The sequence below is a fragment of the Lathamus discolor genome, chromosome 3, assembly GCF_037157495.1.
Source record: "Lathamus discolor isolate bLatDis1 chromosome 3, bLatDis1.hap1, whole genome shotgun sequence".
Classification (NCBI taxonomy): domain Eukaryota; kingdom Metazoa; phylum Chordata; class Aves; order Psittaciformes; family Psittacidae; genus Lathamus; species Lathamus discolor.
Genome location: NC_088886.1, coordinates 146,430,443 through 146,452,672, shown reverse-complemented (window position 1 = coordinate 146,452,672; position 22,230 = coordinate 146,430,443). Strand labels below are relative to the sequence as shown.

At 40.1% G+C, this 22,230-nt stretch overlaps 1 long non-coding RNA gene across 1 annotated transcript; it reads right to left on the bottom strand.

The window, feature by feature from the left end:
- Positions 1-472: 472 nt before the first annotated feature.
- LOC136011316 (uncharacterized) lies at positions 473-21,405 on the bottom strand. The gene is made up of 3 exons (XR_010611326.1): positions 21,360-21,405; positions 2,209-2,330; positions 473-1,467 (listed from the first exon to the last, which is right to left on the bottom strand). It is a non-coding gene; the product is annotated as an uncharacterized LOC136011316 (long non-coding RNA).
- Positions 21,406-22,230: the final 825 nt, after the last annotated feature.

The window sequence follows — 22,230 nt, the reverse complement described above, 5'->3', positions numbered from 1 at the left end:
AGGGCAGTGATTCTATTCTAGTTATTCTTGATGATCAATCAACATCATGAAAGACTGGGTGAAGTTCAGTTATTCTGGTCTTAAAAGCGTAAAGTGAAATCAAGGGTAGAATTCTGGTTGGGTAGTTAAAAATTGCAAATACAAAAATAATTAAAGAAACAACATGAAATTGCATAAAAAATAAACTTGCACAAGAAATGTATATTGAATTTCAAGCAGAAATTACTGTTTTGGCTTAGGTTAGCAAAATCTTTATCACACACTTTGCAAATGGTAGCTTAATTGGTGTAGTAGTAGAATACATTCCTTTTGTATTATAACTAGAGCAGCTTTTGGTTGACTGTTTCTTTGTACCATTATATCATTAGCTCTGTCTTACTCACATGGTCATCTAATCACCATCATTAAGTGATAACACTTAAAACTTCACAGGAAGAACATTCAGAGTCATAACCTAAGTTCCTCTATACTATTTGCTTCTTATTTGCAATGCTTGTCATCTAAAGTTCCAGTCATCATCATTCTTTGTAAACAAGGGGGTAGTTTACTGACAGTAAATGAGCTGGGACTAACACGTTTGTAGTGCGTACATCTAAATTAGCCATACACTATTTCCCATGGTATAGAAAGAAAAAAAAAGAGTATATTATTGGATTTTTATTATTTCAGCAAAAAATAGCTGTTATTGAATTAAATATCCCCAAGGTCATTGAAAGTCAAACAGCAGCAAGTGTTGGGTTGAACACCTCAACCATAGCCTCGTTGCAAGACTCAGTCTTTCATTACAGGCCTTCCAATGCTCTCTTCACAAGCCACTCTCCTGCAAGGTTACAGCAGCTCTGTGTTGCCCTTCTCAGATCCCCAAAGCCTCAGAAAACACCTGCTGAACACATTCCTGGTTTTATTTACATCAGTGCGTTCCCAAAGGCTCAAAGTTCAGAGCTGGGCACATCACAGAAGTAAAAATACAAGGTATTGGCCATAGCACACCATTGACAGCATTCCAAAAAAAAAAAGCACTGCTTTTGGTTTGCCGTTTAACAGGCAATCAAATCTCTTTGATTGAACCCCAGCCTCCCCAGAGCCTCATAACAAGAGGCCAGATACCTTTGACAGGGTCCGTCTTGCACCCTCTGTCTTGGGCCACCTGTGAAATGCAGACTTACCGCTTGGTTTCTAAAATTTCTTGTTCTTCCTTTTCAAGTTCTGACTTTCAAAAGAGCTTAAAGAAGACACAGTTCTAAATCCCAGTCAGATTTCATGGCAAGTTAGCCAAGTTTATCCTTTAAACCTCCTTAGAAATCCCAGGGTGCATTTTACTTTGTTTCCACAACTCTGCTTTGTTTTCCGTTGCTTGAATCCATCCTTTGCTGGAGTTTCTGATTCAGCTTCATGGAGCTTATGAAAATCTACATAGGTGAGCGTGCAAAGCTGGCAAACCCCACAGGTACAGCAGTGTCTGGAGTGCTTTTACACGAAGGGAGGCAGATGGGAGAGCCAAATAAACAATAAACAGAAAATTTCAATGCGACTTTCCAAAAGGTTAAAAGAACTACAGCACAAAACAGTTCATCACTCACTGTTTGCTTGGTACAACAGCAAAGTGCGAGTACATCACAGCCCATATCCAGATGTTTCAGGCTGTCCATTTCCCATAATAAAAGCCCTTTAGCTTTGAGAAGCAGAGGCTTTGTAACGCCATGTGTGCTTCATGCCCGGAACTGGGACCAGGTCACAACCAGCAGTCCTGCCACACACGCACCAGATGTCCTTGTTTCCCACTGACAAGCAACACAAGGATCTCAGTGCCACCACATCCTTATGGCTCACTGTCACTGACATGTCCTCACAGCCATTTTTCTGTGCTTTTCTTCTCCCCATTCTGCTTCCTTACGAGCAGTTTGCCTGTCTTGTCAATAAATCTAAAAACCTTTGGGGCAGATATTTTTCTGACTGCCTATTTGTACTGGCAGAGACCTCAGCTGGGTTCTCCAGGGCCTTCACTTATAATTCCTTGACAGCTTTTTTTCTGCCTGAAGCACTGTATTTTTCTCTTTAGACAGCAAGCATTTCAGAACATGAATCTGGAAATCTACATACTGCTTTATAACAAAAGTGTTTATGCTTCTAGTCCTCCCTTCTTGCAATAGCTGTATAATGAAATCACAAAGCAAGAATCTTTCATAATAAAATTTGATGTAGACATGCCTGGAGTATGAAATCAGAAGGAGTCAGGGATGGGAAAAGCTGTCATCAATCACAGCAGGCAGACTGCTCCCCCCGACAGAAGACAGAAGCAGAGGTAGAAAGATTCAGTAATTCAATAATAGCTGCAGTAGAAAAACAGGAAGAAATATTACGATGCTAGTCACTACATACTTAGGATTATAGCTTACCTGCATATCAAATTTGTGAGTGATGGGTACAGCAAAAAAATTACACTGAAGTTAAGTTATCAAGCTGCAGCTGCTTATTCTAAGGGTAAAGAGCTCTTGCACTTAGTTTCACCTGTCTGAAGGCAGCGATCTATGCCTTCTCTGACACATCCTACCATCTCCCCCACTGATAACCCAGGAAAAAAGGCAGGACCAGAGAATGATTCATCCCACCCACCACCTCATCTCTGGATAGGATGAATTGACTGCTCAAGGGTCTACTGGTTTGCATTGTCTGAAGAGATGACTTGGATGAAAAGCCTGACTTTAAAATGACTCTTTCATAGGGAGAAGCTTCCTCCGAGGTTCAACTTCTTTTAAGTCTCAATTGGAAAAGAAAACTCTTATGGAATTCACACTGTAGCCCTTAACTAAGCACCCCACAATCAATAACACATATCCATCTTCATGTCATGTTATGCTGTTCAGAAAGCAAGAGAACAGAGATGCCCACCTCTCCCTTACTCCCTGAGGAGCATCAGGACCAGCCTTTTCTCTAAGAGAAGCTTTGGGTGGGAAGAGAAACCCTAGCTTTTTATTACTTTACGTTCATTAACTCTCAGACAAGATTGCCTGCACATTTTGTTTAAGAACTGGGAGATACACAGTGTAATAGATTGCTCTAAGGATCCAAATTTCCCAAGTTCTCTTCAAATGCAAAACATACATGAAAGCTTGACAACCTTCTTCCATTCATAGAAGATCATGAAAAGAGGTTATTCATTTAAACCCTGGATTTTATATATAACAGTCATAATTCATGATTTAGACCACTAAAAACATTCTTGCAGAGAAAACCAGTAATGTTGGCAGTTCTTGGCTTTCTTTCAAACTTTTGATGAAAGAATAAAAGCTAATTGGGATTTTTATAACAAGCCAAAACAAAATATAGTAAAGTTTGCCACAAACTGTTTGAAGCAAAACTCTAAATAGTATTTAATTCTAACCTAAACAGTATTCAATTCTAATTTAATCAGAAAATGGCCTTCATGAATAACCCTGCAGGCCAGAGCTATTCAAAACCCAAAATATTGAATAAAAAATACTTTACTGTCATGTCATGTGGCAGCTGAATATCATTTTATCGAGAGATAAAATGCTCATAAAACATAACGCACATCTTCAGGCAAGAAAAGATGCCATAAGTTATAATTGCGTTATTCTTCTCTCCAAGTATTTCTGCAGCTCTTATTTTCAGACTTTTTTCTTTCTGTGAACGAGAGGAAAATGCATTGGGAAAGAGCTGGTTTCTGGGAGAGAAAAATAACTTTGGTTCTCAGTGAAAAAATATCACTGGGGTTATAAGAAAACTCCGAAGTGAGCTCTCCAGAAACTTTAAATCAACAAATGTGAAAGATGAAATACTAGCATGAGAAAAAGATATTCTGGACTGGGTCTTTCTGGTCCCTTAAGTACTACAGTCAATACTTGCCCATTCATATATGCAGAACACAGCACACATTTTTTTCATTGTCATATGTAGAACTAAAACACTAATAAGGAAAACAGCACCTCATGTGCTGTGAAATTTAAGATTTAGTCACTCACCATGACAAAACAGATTTCAGTTAAGAAAACCAAAGTCTTTTTGTTGTTATTAAAAACGCCTTTTATTACTCACTATAAAGGAAAAAAAGAAAGGTCACTATGTTTTATCTGCTATAAATACGTCTGCAAACTAGGAAGCTAAGCAGTGTAAACCTAAGCAATTTGATCCTTAAAATATTAAAGCAATTGGTTGAGATTACATCTCCAGCATGGACATCAATTCAGCCACTCCAGAAAAAAAAATCTCAGACCTGCTTCCAGCAGAAGCCAAGTATAAATACCTGGCTAGAATTATGTCATAGGAAATTTTGCTTAATGGAAGAAGTGGATTTGCATTTTATGGCTGCTTTTATATATTTGCAATACATATAATGTGGTATGACCTTCAGAAGTAATAAAATCTGAGTTTTCATCTCGTCAGAAACTATTTAGCATGCTGCCGTTTGCGGAGGCACGCCATCGCTCCAAACTGTGAAGTAATAAACTTGACGGACTTATTTCCCTGAAGCATACCGACTCCTGGCTGACACTTTGAGCAGTACAAACTAATTATAATTGCTCCATAAAAACAAGGGCAACTTTGTACCAAAGCATTCTCTTAATGCTTGACAAAAATACATCATTTTCCTTTAGCTGCTTAAAGATATCTTTAGCTGAAATCAAGTGACAACACTAGTTTCTCCACCACAACGTTTGCAATAATACACTATATTTGTGTTCACCTTTGCGTATCAAAATACACAGCAAAATTGCCATTGCTATAAATCCATTAATGACAGTGGGACTAAGCTGACAAGTACAAAAAATAACATTACAAATAGTGTTTAACAATGAAAAAAAATAAATCACATTTGTAACATCTTGGCCTAGAGTAGTATTGTCAAACTTCACCAGAGTTACCACATTTACTAAATGTAATGGATTAAGACTATCCACTCAACAGATAGGACTATCCACTCAAGCTTTATACCAGTTAAGTATGACAGCTAAGTGGAGCTATTTGCCTCTAGGAGACAAATACACAGATGAACTGGGGACTTGAGATTTTCACCAGATTCATACCAAATCAAGATTTGTGCTGTTAGCAAACAGAAAGATGAATCATATACAGGACTAGACCATGGGTTAGGGAGAAACAACATAATGGGGTCACACTCAGCATCCTGATGTGGTCCAAAATGTCTCACAATTCTTTTGATTAACATGTTACATCCTACAAAGTGTCACAGGTAGATGACCTTACTGTAGTCCACCTACTAGCCATACATAAGGCACAATAACACATGAAACTAACACTCTCTGGAATAGCAAGCAGCTTAATTAACGAACCTTTTTCTTGGGTTCAAAACATGCTTTACTAATGTTTTAAGCAAGTCTGAGGCATGTATCAAAGAACTGACATTTTGAAGACCTGCCTTTCACAGCAAAGGGGTGACCTCCTCAAAGTCAAAGATGCCAGATTTACTTTTTCACTCTAATTAGAAAGGTGCAACTCTGATCCCACAGAAGTAGAAGAAAAAGAAAAGGTTTTTTGGCATATATCCATGCTTTGAAGGTACTGCGCTCAGGAAGAAGTGCTCTGCCCTCTATGAGAAAATGCTGTTGAATGTTCCCTTAACCTTTCCGTCCCAAAATCTACAATCTGCTTCAAACTGTAGCTGGAAAAAACACGAATGGCAAGTATATTCTAAGACTATCTCTGTGTTCACCTGCAATTCTCTGATCAAGAATTTAAATAATCAGATGTTCTGCTTTAGTTTAACAAAAAACCCACATTTTCCACAGTTTAGCTTGCACAAGCTCAGATTACACAGGTTATGCTTTGGGGTCACCTACAATGGAGGCCAAGTGTGGAAATACCTGGAAATACTTGGAAATAGACTGTTTCCCTTGTCAGTCCTCTAGAGTTTGCTTGATAGCCAACAGCATGAGATACTAGAACCGATAGGTTTTCCACAGCGGGTGGAAAAGGCAGTGCCTTTCTGATAAGCAGCAGGGACAACCAAAAAGTTGATCAGAGTCATCAGAACAACACGTTAAGTGATGGCTGAACACAGTGGGCTGTTGGACTGCATGTTTCAGAGCTGGCTGTGTTAGCCTCTTCATCCATACACAAAAATTATTTCCTAAGCTTGCTTTAAATATAAGGCTCACCTAGTTCAGAAAACTGTTTTCTACCCTCTCTTCATAAAGTACCGGATGTAACACATCACAAGAGAGAAGCGTTAAGTCTGGAAACTATCTGGCTGAAGCAACAGTATTCAATAGAAAAAGACATTGATAAACTAGTGAGGGTAGAAATTAACCATTTTGTTGGAAATTCCCCAGGAAAATATGTCATTGACACAGCCTGTGCATCTCGTTAGGCTCCACCACAGCAATGGTGGTGGGAGCTGAAACTTCTCATTGATAGTACAGCACATTGTTCCAAAGTGTGACAGTTACGCTTCCCACCCAGATATTTGGTATTTGACATCTATTTGTACAAAGCCATAGCAAAAGACTGGAAAATGAATTATGGTTAGTGTTGCTTCAGCAAATGGACAACAACGTGGAGTAAAACATCAATAATTAACAATGACTTATCAATCCTCACTTCATTGTCCCATTTCAAGGCATTATTTTTTGGACCTTTACTGAGATTAAAAAAAAAATAAGAAAATTAACACCACCACCCATACACATCTTCCTTTGAAAGATTTAAAGGAATAAACACAAGAGGATAATGAGTCTTTACTATCACCATAGTTAGAAAGATTACTTTTACATTCAAAATCCTCCTTGAAAAGAAAAACTGCATTTCTTACAGGAACTTTTCTCTGCCTCTGAAAGCCTCTTCCTATTCCTACCAACTCTAACTTAGTCAAGGAGATAGCAGAGGAGCTGGTAGCTCTTGTAAGGACTAAAACACCCTTCTAAATCAAAGTAGCAGTACTCTTTCTTTCCTTTACCACACTAAAAATGTTATCTTTTTCAGGCAACTAACGTGATATCCATCATCGAAGAGCTAAGTTATACTCTCAGAAAAACATATTTCCAGTCATTTTCAATCAGGATAGTTAAATATTAAACACAACAAGTGGCCCATTACTGGTACTTCTCCTGTACCAGGGCTTAATGTCCTTAAAAACTTGGCTCATCAAGCCACTAAACATTAGTGTGAATAGCATTTGCTTCCTGAAAGTCTCTCAAATCACACAGAACTTTCAAAGGATATTCAAACTGGGGATCTGAACCACATCTTATATCAAGTTTAAATAACTGGAATTCATTGTGCTCCAAGACCATCCTTCAACGGGCTGTACAACACCATTTGCACCAATGAAATGGGCATGTGCCTGTGAGTAAGTAGTAACACAACATAAAATAAAACCAAAATTTAATCATGTCAACGTAAAAAAAAAAAAAAAAACTTAGGAAGATCATTGTTCTAACAAGCCATCTTTTTTCTTTTACCCTGGTGGGAGTTACCTTTAGTTTCTAATAACACTCTGTTTTCTATATTGTAACCTGTTAACTTCACTCAACTAAGAAATACCAATTGGTGATCCATATAATGGTCCTAATGTGTCCTGAACAAGACAATGCACAGAAAGACAAATTACACATACTACGATAGAGTTCTTGTAAAGTCATAGCAGTAATAAATTGTGAAACTTTGCAAAAAGCACTAGAAGGGTTCACCAAGTCCACGGACAACATGGTAGTATAGAATCATAGAACAGTTTGGGTTGGAAGGGACCTTCAAAGGTAATCTAGTCCAACCCCCCTGCAATGAGCAGGGACAACTTCAACTGGATCAGGTTGACTGGTGACATTGTGCTTGTTCCTTCATAGCTTGACCAAGTAATCATGAAAAACATGTCTCTTCCACCACCACTCCTAAAGTCAATAACCTTTTAATTGTATAGAAAACGAAGGCAACAACACTGAGCAATTTGTCGTTTTGTGGCAAGCATTCCATCTTACAGCAAACTTCATAACAGCTCAGTATTTGCTCACTCAGAAGCACTTAAGAGATATCAATTTTCTCTTACAAGCCATCAACACTGCCTGGAGGGCAAGGCCCAGAGACAGAAGATCTGAGGGTGATGGGGAACAGAAAGAGTGAGAGGAAAACAAAAAAAGACCTCCAATAATACCAGTGTAAATTTGGGGTGGTAGCATTGGTTTGATACACACAAGATTTGAAAATAGGTAGGTACAGACTGATGCTCTGCCATCTTTCGCAGTGATCTTAGGAATAGGGTTTAAGAAGTGGATCCTTAAACATTTCAGGCTGCAGGAGACTGCAAAGAGCTGCAGCTGGTAATGAGCAAAGCACTAAAGGCTTTGTTATGTTGACTTTTTGGAGAAGCAGCCTCCCAATCTGTGTAATTACAGTCAGGGTGCTTAGAGCAGAGTACTTGATAACCCAGGACCTCTGCATGCTCCCTGGGTATCCTTTGAAAGCAGGAGGATTTGCATTTGACAGACTCCAGATTTGTTATTTTCTAGGCATTTTGTAAGAATGAGCTCATAAGCAGGGCAGGGGAAATGAAATTCATGCAAGCTTACCAGAGGTCAACCTCTATCTGATTAACATTTTAATATAGCCATATGAAATAACAGAGACAGGCAAAATAAAGATCCAAATGAGCAAAACAATTTATGTCATCGGGTATAAGTAAGATCTTCTTTCAGGAAAGAGGAAGAGAGAAACAATTCCTTAACTGCAAAAAGTAGAGAGAAAAGGTTCTGCCATTTTGGAAGCATTTTCCCCAGAACCTTATTAATTTAATATGGACTCCTTGATTTACAGAAGACAAAGGCAAATAAGTAATGTTAGACTTGCTATTCCTTCTGTTGTGGACTGTTTTTTGCTACCCACAGATTTCATTCATCTATTTAAAATATAATTACAAAACCTGGGATTAAAAGATTCATTTAATCCCCTGATGCTTTTCCTTACACCCATACCATAACTCAGGATGATTAATCAACAGGCCACAGAGTAGACACATCCAACTGCTCTTCCCTTATTCAGCTGATCAAACCTTATATAAGTTACATTATATTAGGAATCTTTTCTTCAATCCATCAGCCCTTGGTCTTTGTCGGTGACTGATAAGGTTTTCTACAGCAAAAAGCAGACTGTTTTTCCCTTAAGCTTGTTGCATCAGAAAGGCAACTTTGACATTATCAACATTAATGTTAATGTTGATAGTTAACATTATCGACAGAAAAGAATGTTTATGACTGGACATTGTCTCTAGAACTTGAAAAAGAGCAGATATAAGGAACAGAGTTATAATGAAGGTTTATTTATATTCACACTGATTTCTGATATAAAATTAAGATTAGAATTTGGTAAAAAAAAAGTCTCAGGTTCAATGCTGAACTACATACGTAACATCACTCAAGAAAACTACGTATTCTGCACTTTCTGTAGGGTCAGCTGTAATAATCACAGCCTATGAACCTACTTAAGGCTATCAGACTGTCTTTATTGTCTATCAGCTACCTTTTTTTTACCAAATGACCTTTCCAACAGAATGTTTTGTAACACTCATTAACATAATCATCATTTTACTTCTGTATAAGTAATCTACAAGACCCATCAAGACAGTTTTGATCAAAGGTCTTGAAAATCCCCACCTTGCAGTTTTATATGGAGATCAGCTTCCTATCTCCATTGGCAAATTCTGATGAGTATTAAAATCCCATACGTCAACACCATTATTGCAAGGATCTAACAGTTGCACAGATAGTATTTTATGTGCTTCTGATGAAGATTACTTCATAGATAGTTTGTTCTTCAGGTCTTCTTTTAAGATACTGTAATACTGTTAGTTAAAAAAGTGTGCAACTAATAAAATAACTAATTGATAAAATAGTTGATGAATAATGTTACAATTTAAACAGAAAATAAAACTCAGTTAAAGCTTTGTTTCCAAAATAAGCATGTTGTTTCGTTTACATTTTCAGTCTATTTTTATGGTACACTGTTATGAATAACACTAAAACATTCTTTGAAAATCATGTGACATAATAGAGTCTATACAATGCACAAGGAAATATTCACAAGGGTTGTGTGTAACCTCTCTTGAAATCTTAGGTGTCCTTTAATAGAGAATTGATCACTTGATTTCTAAAGATACGTTTAGCTTTGCTATATGTCAAGGCAGAAGCACCTTCAAAGAAGCATCCCTGTCCTCCCCTAACACCCCCCCAAAACAGCAAGCATCTCTATTAATAATGACATTAATAATAATATTATTATCCCCCAAAAAAACAGCAAACATCTTTAACATTATGCCTTTCTGGCATTGTGCAGGAAGCAGAGATTCTATTCGCCATGATTCTTAAGGACTTGAATTTAGGACATTTCTCCACGGTGTTTAATATCATAGTTCTGTAGTGCACTACAGAATCACTGACGGCAAAAACAGTGGCACATAAAATGCATTTCTGGTTAGAGTACACAGCCTGATTTTCTCACTACTTTCTATTGAATTTATGCCCACTGACAAAGCTTCTGACATGGCATAAAACACTCCCACTACAAAGTTAATCTGTAAATGTTTTTTTTTAAACAAAGCTTCAACCTTCGTAGCGAGCTCTCTTGATCAGAGCCCTGTATCATGCAGGCACAGCAGTTTTGATCCTCCATCACTGACTGAAAAGCCAGGTTTATCATGTCATCAAACCACAGCTCAACCTGCTGCTAAGCCTTCGCACAGTACAGTTGTCTGAAGTCTGGCTGCTGAAGAAAACATGGATTGAGTTCCAATTTTTACCTCTTTGATCCCTGTTTTGTCCAGAAATCAATTTTCAGCACTAAAATGCTCCTATCTCGTAGACATGAGCTCCTTAAATAAAACAGGAGATGTAACAGTTTTTAGACCTTTGATTGGATTTTTCCCCTGCAACTAAGCACATACAATTTTAAAATGGGAATCGAAACGAACACTGATTGTTTTGTTACAGCAGTCACTTATACATTTGAATATCCCACAGCTCTGATGGATTAGAGCAGGAGCCAAGAGGAGGTTGAACAGTTTTATTCCTATAATCCATACACATTCTTTTGTCAAATTTCTGTTGGAAGCACTTCCTTGGTACATTTTCTGGTCTCTACACTAATACTGCAAAGAAATAATTTCTCCAGAGTCTAAATTTCTTGTTATTACACCTTTTGCTTTATTTTACTTAGAGGACCATATATACACAGTTGCATTGCCAGGATTATTTGGTGAAGCACTGGAACAGGTTGCCCAGAGAGGCAGTAGACGCCCCATCCGTGAAAACAGTCAAGGTTAAGTTGCACGGGTCTCTGAGCAACTTGACCTAGTAGAGACGTCTCTCCTCATTGCAGGTGAGGTTGGACTAGATGCCTTTTATATGGTCCCTTCCAACCCAAACTGTTCTATGATTATAATTCACTGAAACACAGAGATTTCCAATTCCACTGGCATCACAGCGGCACCACCTCCCAGATTTGTTGGGCCAAAAATTTCCCTTCTCTGAGCCCAGGCAGGACTCTGCCCAGGCTCCATTTCAATCACTTCCTGCACAACTGCTCCTGTTTCATGTATGAATCACATACTGACAGTCTTTTTCCACACCAATGAAGCTATTCCAGTGAGAAGCATGACTTTAAGTGTCCAAGCCAATGAAATCAAATCAGAAGACCAGAGAAGTCTCTTTCATCGCAAAAGCCAACAACAGATAGATTTATTTACCTCAAACACATTTTTTCTTTGTCTATGTGTTTAATTCTCTTGCACACCTTCAATGCCCATTCACAACTCCAAGACTGATCACCTTTCGATTCTTACGACACATTAGCTGACCCTCACTCACCAGGCACACTTCACTGGTCACCACAATAGCCCCTCAAGACTGTGGTTGAAAGCTTGATAAAAGGCTTGACATGCAGCACCATTTCCCTGTGCAAGGAATGAATAATGAGGCTGCACAAGTGGACAAATTAAAGCACACCAGGTGCCATCGAAGAACACTTCCAAAGGCACCACGCTGAACCTACAGAATCCCCTCACTTCCTGGCAAAGCTATTGAAAACCAGTCTGAACTTTTCCACATCTATAAGTCATTTACCAAATATGCGTTTGCTAATATTGAGTTATCTGCTAGTAGCTGTTCTGCATACCTTTACGTAGGGATGCTTTAAGTTCCTATAGTATTAGGAACTAGTCTGTGGCACAAAACCCCCTCATTTTCGACGCAGAGATGAGCCCTTTGCAGCTATGATGAAGTTTGGATGTGTTAAGTCAGCTAGAAGCAGGTATTTGAAGTTTTGGAAGTCACACTGACAAGTTAACAATCCATGGAACACAGCCTGCTGGATATTATTCAGCAAGAGAAGGACAAAACAAGAATCAGAAAAACATTGTCAATAAAGCCATGCTGCAGTGGGCACTGGAGAACAGAAACACAGATGTCTGAGGGAATTCCTTCTCTTTTGCAGGTGTTTCTGGGTCAGAGTCCTGACCTAGATGACAGCAGCATCCCAGAGCTTCCCCTGCAGAGAAAGGGAACCAGTATATTTGCTTGTTGCCATCTGAAAACAGAGAAGGATATGCTGAAGCACAGTATTTAAACTCTCTCATCAGTTTTATTTGGCACCTGAGCTGTATAATTGAGGGTATCTCGCCAGAGCTGAACTGAAACTGAACCTCTGAAAGCATCACGTTGCCAACTGAGCACCTGTACAGACAAAAGAAGCTTGGAGTCGTCTAAGGAAAATTGTACATAAGCACCATGGAGATTAGAGCAATATGGTGCTATTTGCATGTGTACTTCATTTATTGAAACAAGGATCTACAGGGCAGAACAAATGTATTGTGCACCAAAGCCAGCTCAAAAAAACTGTCAGCAATTAGTTTTTTCAATAGTCTTTACGCTTTTTCTGTAACAATAAAACCCTGTGAATATCGTGCCTCCTAGCAGATTGTAGTGCATCTCATCTGTAAATTCCCCAAAGCATCAGCATGAATCTCTGTGCGTGGTATTGCAATTATAATGGAGAATGTTCTGAACGCGCAAGTCTACCTTCAACCATCTGGAGTGCTTCTTTTAATAAATTTGTTTTCAGTCTCCTGGTAATTAATTTAAGAGAGAAAGCAGATTTGTCTTGTGTTCAGAAGCCTGTCATTCTTCCATTTAATGACAACTTGAAAGATTAAAGACAAAGCAATACATAATTATACCCTGTATAATAATACAGAAAAACGCAAAGCTGCTACCTTGAAAGCCAAACACACACAACAACAGAAAGCCAACCAGAAAAAGCAACAACTTACATTTCTGAGCACTGTACTTGGTATAGAGAAAGGAGATGATACAGTTTTACCCCCATTAGTGAGGAGCTCCAAATCAGACCTCAGCACAAAGTCATTCAGAGAAGAGCAAGACTGCCATACCATCTTGTTTCATGACAAATTGTCTTTAGATACATAGGATACAGTATCCTAAAGAGCACTTAACCAGCTATTAGCATTTCCAGAAGCATGAAAAGAACTCAAAGGTACACAAGTCTTGGAAACCCATCTAACTCACTAATACCTGTGGCCTTAATGTAGTAATTATCAGTATCACAAACACAGCCATGAAAAGCAGTTGTAAAAGACTACTAATTGCCCCAGAGATCTATAGGATTGTGGTTTGAAGGGTTTATAAACCAGAGAGAGATGTGGGGCTTTTGGGAGGTGTGTTGCGGTTATGCATTTATTTTAAACGCAGGCTTAAATTGACAGATGTTCCCCACACCACTGCCCAGAACTCTATCCTGGGCCTTGAGAAACAGATCTTGTGGTGACACAGCACCCAAGAAAGAATTGAGTCAGACAATGGGATTCATTTCTGGAACAACCTTATAGACACGTGGGCTGAAGAGCATGGCATCGAGTGGGTATATCACATCCCATACCATGCGCCAGCCTCTGGGAAAATTGAACGGTACAATGGGCTGTTAAAAACCACACTGAGAGCAATGGGTGGGGGAACTTTCAAGCATTGGGATACACACTTACCAAAAGCCACATCACACTAAACCATGTCACCCAAGGCTCTGTCCAAACTGGCCTTGAACACTGCAAGGGATGGGGAATTCACAGCTTCCTTGGGCAACCCATTCCAGTGCCTCACCACCCTCACAGTAAGGAGCTTCTTCCTTATATCCAATCTAAACTTCCCATTTTTTAGTTTTAACCCGTTACCCCTATCACTACAGTCTCTAGTGAAGAGTCCCTCTCCAGCATCCTTATAGGCGCCTTTCATGTCCGTGCACTAAGGAATGATATCTCTCACTCTTTGTGTGTGTGGATGTGTATATACACACACACACACACACAAGGCAAGAGTGATGGTATACTGAAAAATGTGGGACCTCAGCATGACGTGAATGGTATGGAATAAGGGGTACATATCGTCCTGGGTTCAGCAGTAGCAGTCATTTTTCTCCTTCTTAGTAGCTGATGCAGTGGTGTTTTCTGACTTTCAGCCTGGGAACAGCACTGATAACACCGATGTTTTGAGTTGCTGCTCAGTGATGTTTACTCTGACCAAGGACTTTGTGAGTCTCATGCTCTGCTAGGGAGAAGGGGAAGCCGGGAGGAAGCAGAGACAGGACACCTGACCCAAACCAGCCAAAGAGGTATTCCATACCACAGCACGTCATGCCCACTATATAAACTGGGTGCAGTTACCCAGAAGGGCTATATCACTGCTCAGGTTGGGCTGGGTATCAGTCGGCGGGTGGTGAGCGGTTGTATTCTCTTCCCTTGTTATTTTCCTTATCATTATCATTGGTGGCAGCAGCAGTGGTTTGTGTTATACCTTAGTTACTGGGCTGTTCTTACCTCGACCTGTGGGAGTTGCATTCTTTCGATTCTCCTCCCTCCAGGAGCAGGGGGAGGAGGGCGGAGTGGGGAGAGTGAGCGGCTGCGTGGTTCTGGGTTACCAGCTGGGCTTAAGCCATGACAATTTCATATTGGGATAGTTGGCACTCTCATGGAGAATGTCATTCTTCTTTGGAGATTTTTCCCAAACCCCCAAAAAGCCATTCACCGACAGCAATCCAATCCTCAAGTACAATTGTGGATAATTATCAGTCAGCTGCCATAAAACCTAGGATCACCTGGACTAGATCCAGTAAAGACTTAGTTGCCTGCACACAAGTACATCACCATGTACTCTACAGAATTTAGGTCATCTCTTCTGCCATTAAATCTTCATTTCCTTTTAATGAAAACAATCTTCCCAATTACAGCAAGCATTCAAAGACCAGTCCCTTATTAGATTCTTTTTATAGTGATACAGGTGACATAAGCAGCCCTTCACAGTGAAATGCCTTTTATCCTTCAATGGGAAGCCACAGGCACCAAGAAAACAGGACTAAAAACCTTCAACAGCATTTTAAAAAATAAATCATGTGAGGATTAAAACATTCTACAATTTATCTTGCAGTGCCTCTCTTGGGGAGAAAGAGCAACTCTAAGTCAAATAATTATGCTTTTTCACTGTAAGAGACCGCTGTGAAATACTTGCAAACACTCTTAGCAGGATTCCAGGTCTGAATACTCCCTAAACCCACAAGCACATTACCTTGGAGAGGCAGAATAGCCATTTAGGTGAGAAGAAGAATGTTTAGAGACTTTTGTTTTTCCAGACTGTATTAAATAAAGAAGCCTCTCCCAACCCTTTATGAGGCTGCCTGAAGAAATACTTCAAAGCTAATGTATTTCCACCCACAACTCATATTTATAGTTCGGAGTTATATGGATTATTTGGTTTATTGAGGACTTTTTATAGGCCTCTTTGATGCAATCTGAATAGGAGCTAGGCTGGTTTTATTTCAGTTTAACACTATGAAACATGTTTAAATACACATTGATTCAGTGACCCCTATGTGACACACAAGGTGGCTGCGGAAGAAAAAAATGCTTGAATAGTAAGCCATATATATCTATCTTCTTTTACAGAACCAGAATACAGTCTAAAAACCATCCCTAAAAGCCAGTCTCATGGAGGCCTGAATCAGAGGCAATATTCCCAATAACTCCAGCAGTAACAAGATTAAACCTCTGTCTTACTAAGGAGAAACTCTAAAGCTAAAGCTTGGAAGAACAAAGTACCACACACAAGGGAGCAATGAAATTCATTCTTCCAGAGCCGGTTTTCACAACCAGTTTTCTCAAAACAATGAAGGTGAATTTATAATAATGGCAGCAATAAATCCCTTTTAAAATTAGAAAGCAAATCCAATATGGAATGTATGAAATTAAACACTTAATGCCACTCCCTTAATTTTACTAGTCTCTGTTCAATGAAATTCGTACACAGCATAAAATTGTTGTGCAGAGTCCATTAACTACTTCACTAATAATCAATGTCAGCACTATAAACAGACCTGATGCCAAAGAGGGCATCAAAGTTACAAGAAAGATCAGATCTGAGGGCTGGAGTACATCCTTTGTGCTTGTTCCAGTCAAGATGTTTCCTGGAAGAGTAGTACAGTTTGAAGACTTTAGGATGATCTATTTAAAATGACAAAAAATGAAGACTGTGGGTCAAGAAAACATGGAAGAAAGCTATAGATGGATCCCCTTTGACTGGTGTTAAACACTGAACTATATCTAGTTAAAAACAATTGTAAACAGAGCAAAATGGTATAAAGAAGGAGTTCTAAGGAAGAGCATTCAGGACCTGTTTTTTCATTGTGATATTACTGGGCTGCAGTTACTGCATGCCTGAATAAAAACAAGGCACAATGGAAGCATTAAAAAAACAGCCCTGAGGAAACAGGATTTACTCTTAGATGCACTATAACCACAGTCCATCAAATAAGAAATCTTCCACCTTTATATTCATATAAAAAAGTGGGAAAAATATTAAAGTTTATCACTTTTTTCATACCTTCTCTAACTTTTCAAAGCTTTGTTTCAGGCCAACTTCTGCTAATACCATTCCTAGTCCTGGAGGTCTTCCTCGGTGCTTTACTGTAGTTAACTGCTGAAATTCCACGAGCTTGTCCAGTAACGCACTGGAAAAACAGCTACCCATATCTAATAGAGCATTTGCAAATATATGTCTAGACTCTGTCAAATCAAAGCTATTTCCAATGGGTTTTGGGACTTATCCAAGCATCCATAGCTTGTCAAGGCACCAGTGCCTGGACGCATGGCTGCCTGGACGAGTAAAGGTACTTCCACCACACAACCAGCTCTGAAGCCAGCTCCTGTTGCTATCTACCTGAACACATTGGGCGGTCAGGCCACTGTACCTCATGCAATTCCAGTGCAATGATGTGGACGAAGAAAGCAAGACCAACCAAGCCCTGTTTTACATGCCAGTCAGTCCCAGAATCCATCCTCCAGTTCTACCAGCTGCTGTGAAGCAGGATATACACAGCTGACCCCCCTCAAGCTCTCTAAAAAAACACTCTCATGGACTTCAACAAGGCTCAGCCAGCATTAAATCTGTTAGAAACACCATGCCAGGGTTCTATTTTCTTCTTCATAATGAGTCTATTGCTCACCTCCCTACCCCATTTCTCCAGGGAGGAAGCAATGAGGCTTGCAGAACAGCTGTGGCACAGATGTGCCAGCAGTGAGTCTGCAGAAGCCAGTCCGCTCCATCACACATTCAACAGCAGGGCTGCAGCTGCTTCCTGCCATGTGAGGCAGCAGTGGGGCTGTCTTCCCTACAGCCAAATTCAGTCATCCCCATTAACAGTTACCCTTCAGTCCCAGAACAGCATCTTTCTCCCCTCTCTTTCCTCACCCTTCTGCATCTCACACGCCAGCCACCCTGTTCCTTTGTATGGCATCAATAGTTGTTCCCAAAATAAGAAAGGCAAACTCACAGCTGCAGGTTTTCCAGACCATCTCCATCCTCTGACCATTCCCTTCTGCCACAGAACATCTGCATCTCTTTTCAGTCCCTGAAATCAAAGTCACTTCTACCAGCCTGACCCTCACTGCCTCCAGGGCAGACATCCTAGCCCCTATACTGGTGCCCAGTAATATCACAATGCAAAAGCAGGCCCTGGAATTGAGGAGCCCAGTGGTACTTGTAGATAGAAAGGACATCATTATTAATACAAAGGTTCATGCAAGGACATTTTCTCTTCCCATTTCAACTCATTACTTTCATATATTTGCAGCAACAATAACTTCTCCAGAAAAGGAACGAAGTGGTTTTAGATACCTACTAATAAGGCACTAACATACAGATTTTAAAAAGGACAGAAAATACAGCATAAAGTTTCCCAAAAGAATCTCAGATCATTGATTTAACAATCTGGGAACAACTTGGACTCCAGCTTCTTTCTTTTTCTTCTGCTAGCCTTATTTTGAAGCCTACGCACAACCAAAGAGCACTCGTGCCCTTGCAGCTCCTCAGAGAGGCTTATGAAATTTCTCTGTGTTATTGGCTGTCTATGCTAATAAATACTCCTGCTGTCATCACCTGCATTTCCTTCTCCCTCTGTTACCACTTTCATGATCCAATAAAGTTTCTTAGAACTTAACTGCTGTATTTATCTTCATGAAAACACCAGCATGTTTTAACAGAGATTCCATCGCCTTGTGATCAGGCAATGAAAGACGAGTTACTGTTTTACTCTGCAGAGATACAATCACACAACAGTATAGTCACACTTAAAACATTAAAGCACTGTAATTACAGAGCACTCACACTTCACCATGAACTGCTGAGGAGTTTATTTTCCAGAGATTTCAACTGTTGTTTTGGTTTGGGTTGGTTTTGGGGTTTGGTTTTTTGCTGGGGAGATTAGGCAAAACGAAAGAAAGGTAGGGAGAGATAGAAACTGTTCTTCATATGAAAGAGTATAATAGAAAATAAAGCATTCAACATTGCCGTAAGTATTATTTCAGTTGTATTAGACCAAGTACTTGGTCCATGATGCAAATGTGCTGCCAGATGGTGCTAAACCCCCTGCTGCAGAGCACAGACTCCCTTCTTTCCAGTCATTGGCACACAGCCCTCAAACCTGCCCCCCTTCCAGCTTAAACAGGAGTATAACATGAGCAATAAACAATACACACTGTAGCAATACTATTTACACTATATTAGACTAACTTCATCTTCATTAGAGATCCTTTTCCTTCTCCAGCCTTTTTTCACTCTTAATTAAGTTAACTCATTGTTGCAAATACACATTCACTCTTATTGAAATCTTCCCTAGCCTGTTGTCCCAACCACCCTCTATATCTCTGTTGTAGCACCCCAGGAGCTCCAACATCATTCAACTGGCTTTGATCTCTATTGAAGGCACAATCACAGCTGAACAACAGGCACTTGCGAGTCTTTTTACCAGCACTGGGCTGCAGGGATTGATATTGATCTGACTGCTCTCTGTACGTGAACGTCTGGAGCACAGCCTCGGTGCCTTTTAACCAGCCACATGTAGCTGTGCCAAACAGAAACATAGAGCAAGCAGCTATTCAAGAGCTTCAGGAAAAGGGAGTCCAACCCATGTGTATTGGGTCCCTCTTGTCTCTCCCTACTATCATATATTACAACGTTAACTTATTTTTATGCACTATATGCAGAGAGTATTTACATTTTCCCTTTGCTCATTGATGCTGAGTACTATGGAAAGTTTCAGTGGGGATGGGCAATATGCTTAAACTGTTAACACACCAAATCAGGAAGTCCAGTCTAAGCATGAAGAGCTCATTAAAAGACTGGGGTTGGAAAGGACCCAAGAAAGGGCTTAGAAAGAGACTTTCATTATTATGGCAGACATGTTTTATAATCTGGTATGAATGAGCTATTCTGCGAGGGAAGAATCAGAGTGGTTTGGGTTGGGAAAGGACCTTAAGATCATTTAGTTCCAACCACCCTGCCATGGGCAAGGACACCTCCCACTAGACCAGGCTGCTGTGACAGTGTCTAGCTGGTTACATGACACAGCAGGAGTGGCAATGCATCCCCACACATCCATGTGACAACAGCATCTCCCCATACTTATCTGTGTCTTGCTTTCCCTTTAAGCAAGTTATAACTGGATAAGAGACAGTAATTTCCTTCTCTAGGGAGAGTGTTGAGAAATGTAATGGATGTTTGCAAAGCACTAGCAGAGCTTAAGATGAAAGGTCTCCTTGTAAAGAAAAGTGCTGGTGATCACAGCCCAGGGGGAGATAAGCTGAAGAGCAACCCTGCTGTGTTAATGGGACCCCAGGGAGTCTATTGAAGAGCCTCACAATTAAACAAATTCATCACCCTTCCATCTCATGCCACTTATTTACTTTAATGCAATGCATAAGGAAGAGCAAGCAGAAGACAGGAAACAAGGAGCAGTTCTGATAAATGTTTCCTTTCAAGCCCCATCAACCCCAGGGAAGCAGGTAATATTTCTCATAGGCCACATTACTTACCAAACATCCAATACCTTAACTGCCAGCTTGTAACTGAGGCAGAAAAGCACACAGCTGGCAACCAACGAGCATGTCTGCAACTGCATCAGAAACCAAGGCAGGTGAAATCCATCACCCCATCACAGGAACCCACCCAGGGCTTCCTGCACAACACAAAGCTGCGGGTGCCCAAAAAGGAGGTGAGAAATCAGGTCCATGCCCTAAGGATAGCACAGCATAAATTAACAGAACTAACAGCAGGAAAGGGCTGATGTAGTGATTTCATGTTTCCTACAAAGCCATCAGCCATCCCTGACAGAGTGACTCTCCCCATATCTCCCACCTTAGCTGTAACACCAGGCAGCTGAGGGTGTGTGGCATCATACAAGTAAGGGGACTGAACTGGGAACCAGTCACTGCCTGGTTTGTTACTCTGACCACAAAGAAAGAATTAGGTTCTTACCTCCATTTTTATCTATTTATTACTTCTCAAAACCTTCACAAACAGAAGCTAATGGGGAGCCTACATTTTCTAGAACAGCTCAGGTCACAGGGTGAAAGAAAAAGCAAAGAGATGGTGGATAAAATAGCACAGCAAAAGCCAGAGAATTAAGCTATACATGAACTTCAGCTGCAGACCCATCCCTGCCAGTCTTTGCCCTCAAGAAAGAGCCAGCCAGCAGCCCAATGCTTATAACTATAGAGTTGTTCCCTCTTTCCTGAGATAGTAGTAAATTCAATCTTAAAATATTTATATACAGTTCATTTTGCAGAGTCTAAAGCCAAACAACAGCTATACATCCTGGTCCCTGAGTTACCCTGGCCACCAAACTGCATGCAGCCTTCCCCAGAGGCTGGCCAACTAACACAGCACACAACAAGGAGCATGAGCACACACATCAGCAAGGCAGCAAACACTACATCAGTTTACAGCACATTAGAAATTATTTGATTTCCATAAAATTGAAAAAACGAGAAGAACAGCACCAACCTCTTCCAAATTGTGTGGATTTTGACCTTTCTACTCCCTCCAGGACCCCAGCTACCTCTCTGCTGGCCTAAAAGACTTTTAAATCAGCTGCTAGGAATTAGGGCTAATGACAGACTTCTGGCTTTCCCCCTGCCAGCGGGTCTGGCTACAAGTTAAAGTAGCAGAGCACCAAGCTTGAATAGCGAATGTTTTCTGTCTCAGAGACTTTTTTGTATTACTGTGATTTGGCTTTTGTTTCCTGGATTAAAAGGTCTATTTCAGAGGTCTCATCCTTTACGTTTACTGCTTCCTTGTGTTTGAATTCATTTTATTAAATTTACTCTGCCATTTATGGTCCCTCTCAGAAACGAGGCTTTAGATAGGGAAGGAAACTGTTAGACTGCGATGACACAAACCGAAGGGTTACCGAACTGTACTGGGGCAGCAGTAGCAACAGCTTCACCAAATTCTAATGCTGTTCCCTGTTTTTACCAATAAAGAGGAGGAACTATGGGTTAAAGTAATAAGCATTCACAGAGTTGTTGCTAACACAGATCATTGCCTTCTAAAGCACCCATTTCCTAAAAAAGAAGAGGAAGAATAGCATCATTACTGGCAAAGCAGTTTCAAAGGAATTAATGCATTTGGCATGGCAGATGCACTGCTACTTCAATTTGGTTTTGACATCCACACAAACGAGTGTGTTAAGAAATGAAGCAGTCATAAAACGGCACAGTGCTTTCTTGAATAAAAACTTATGACAAAGATGGAATTTAGGTTTCCATTTCTTTTGTCAGGCTATCAGGGCTGTTAGCTTTTCCAAGTGTCAATCACTAGGAGCTGAAATCATTAGAAACAGTTCCACTGAAAGCCTACAGCACGCTCACCAAGA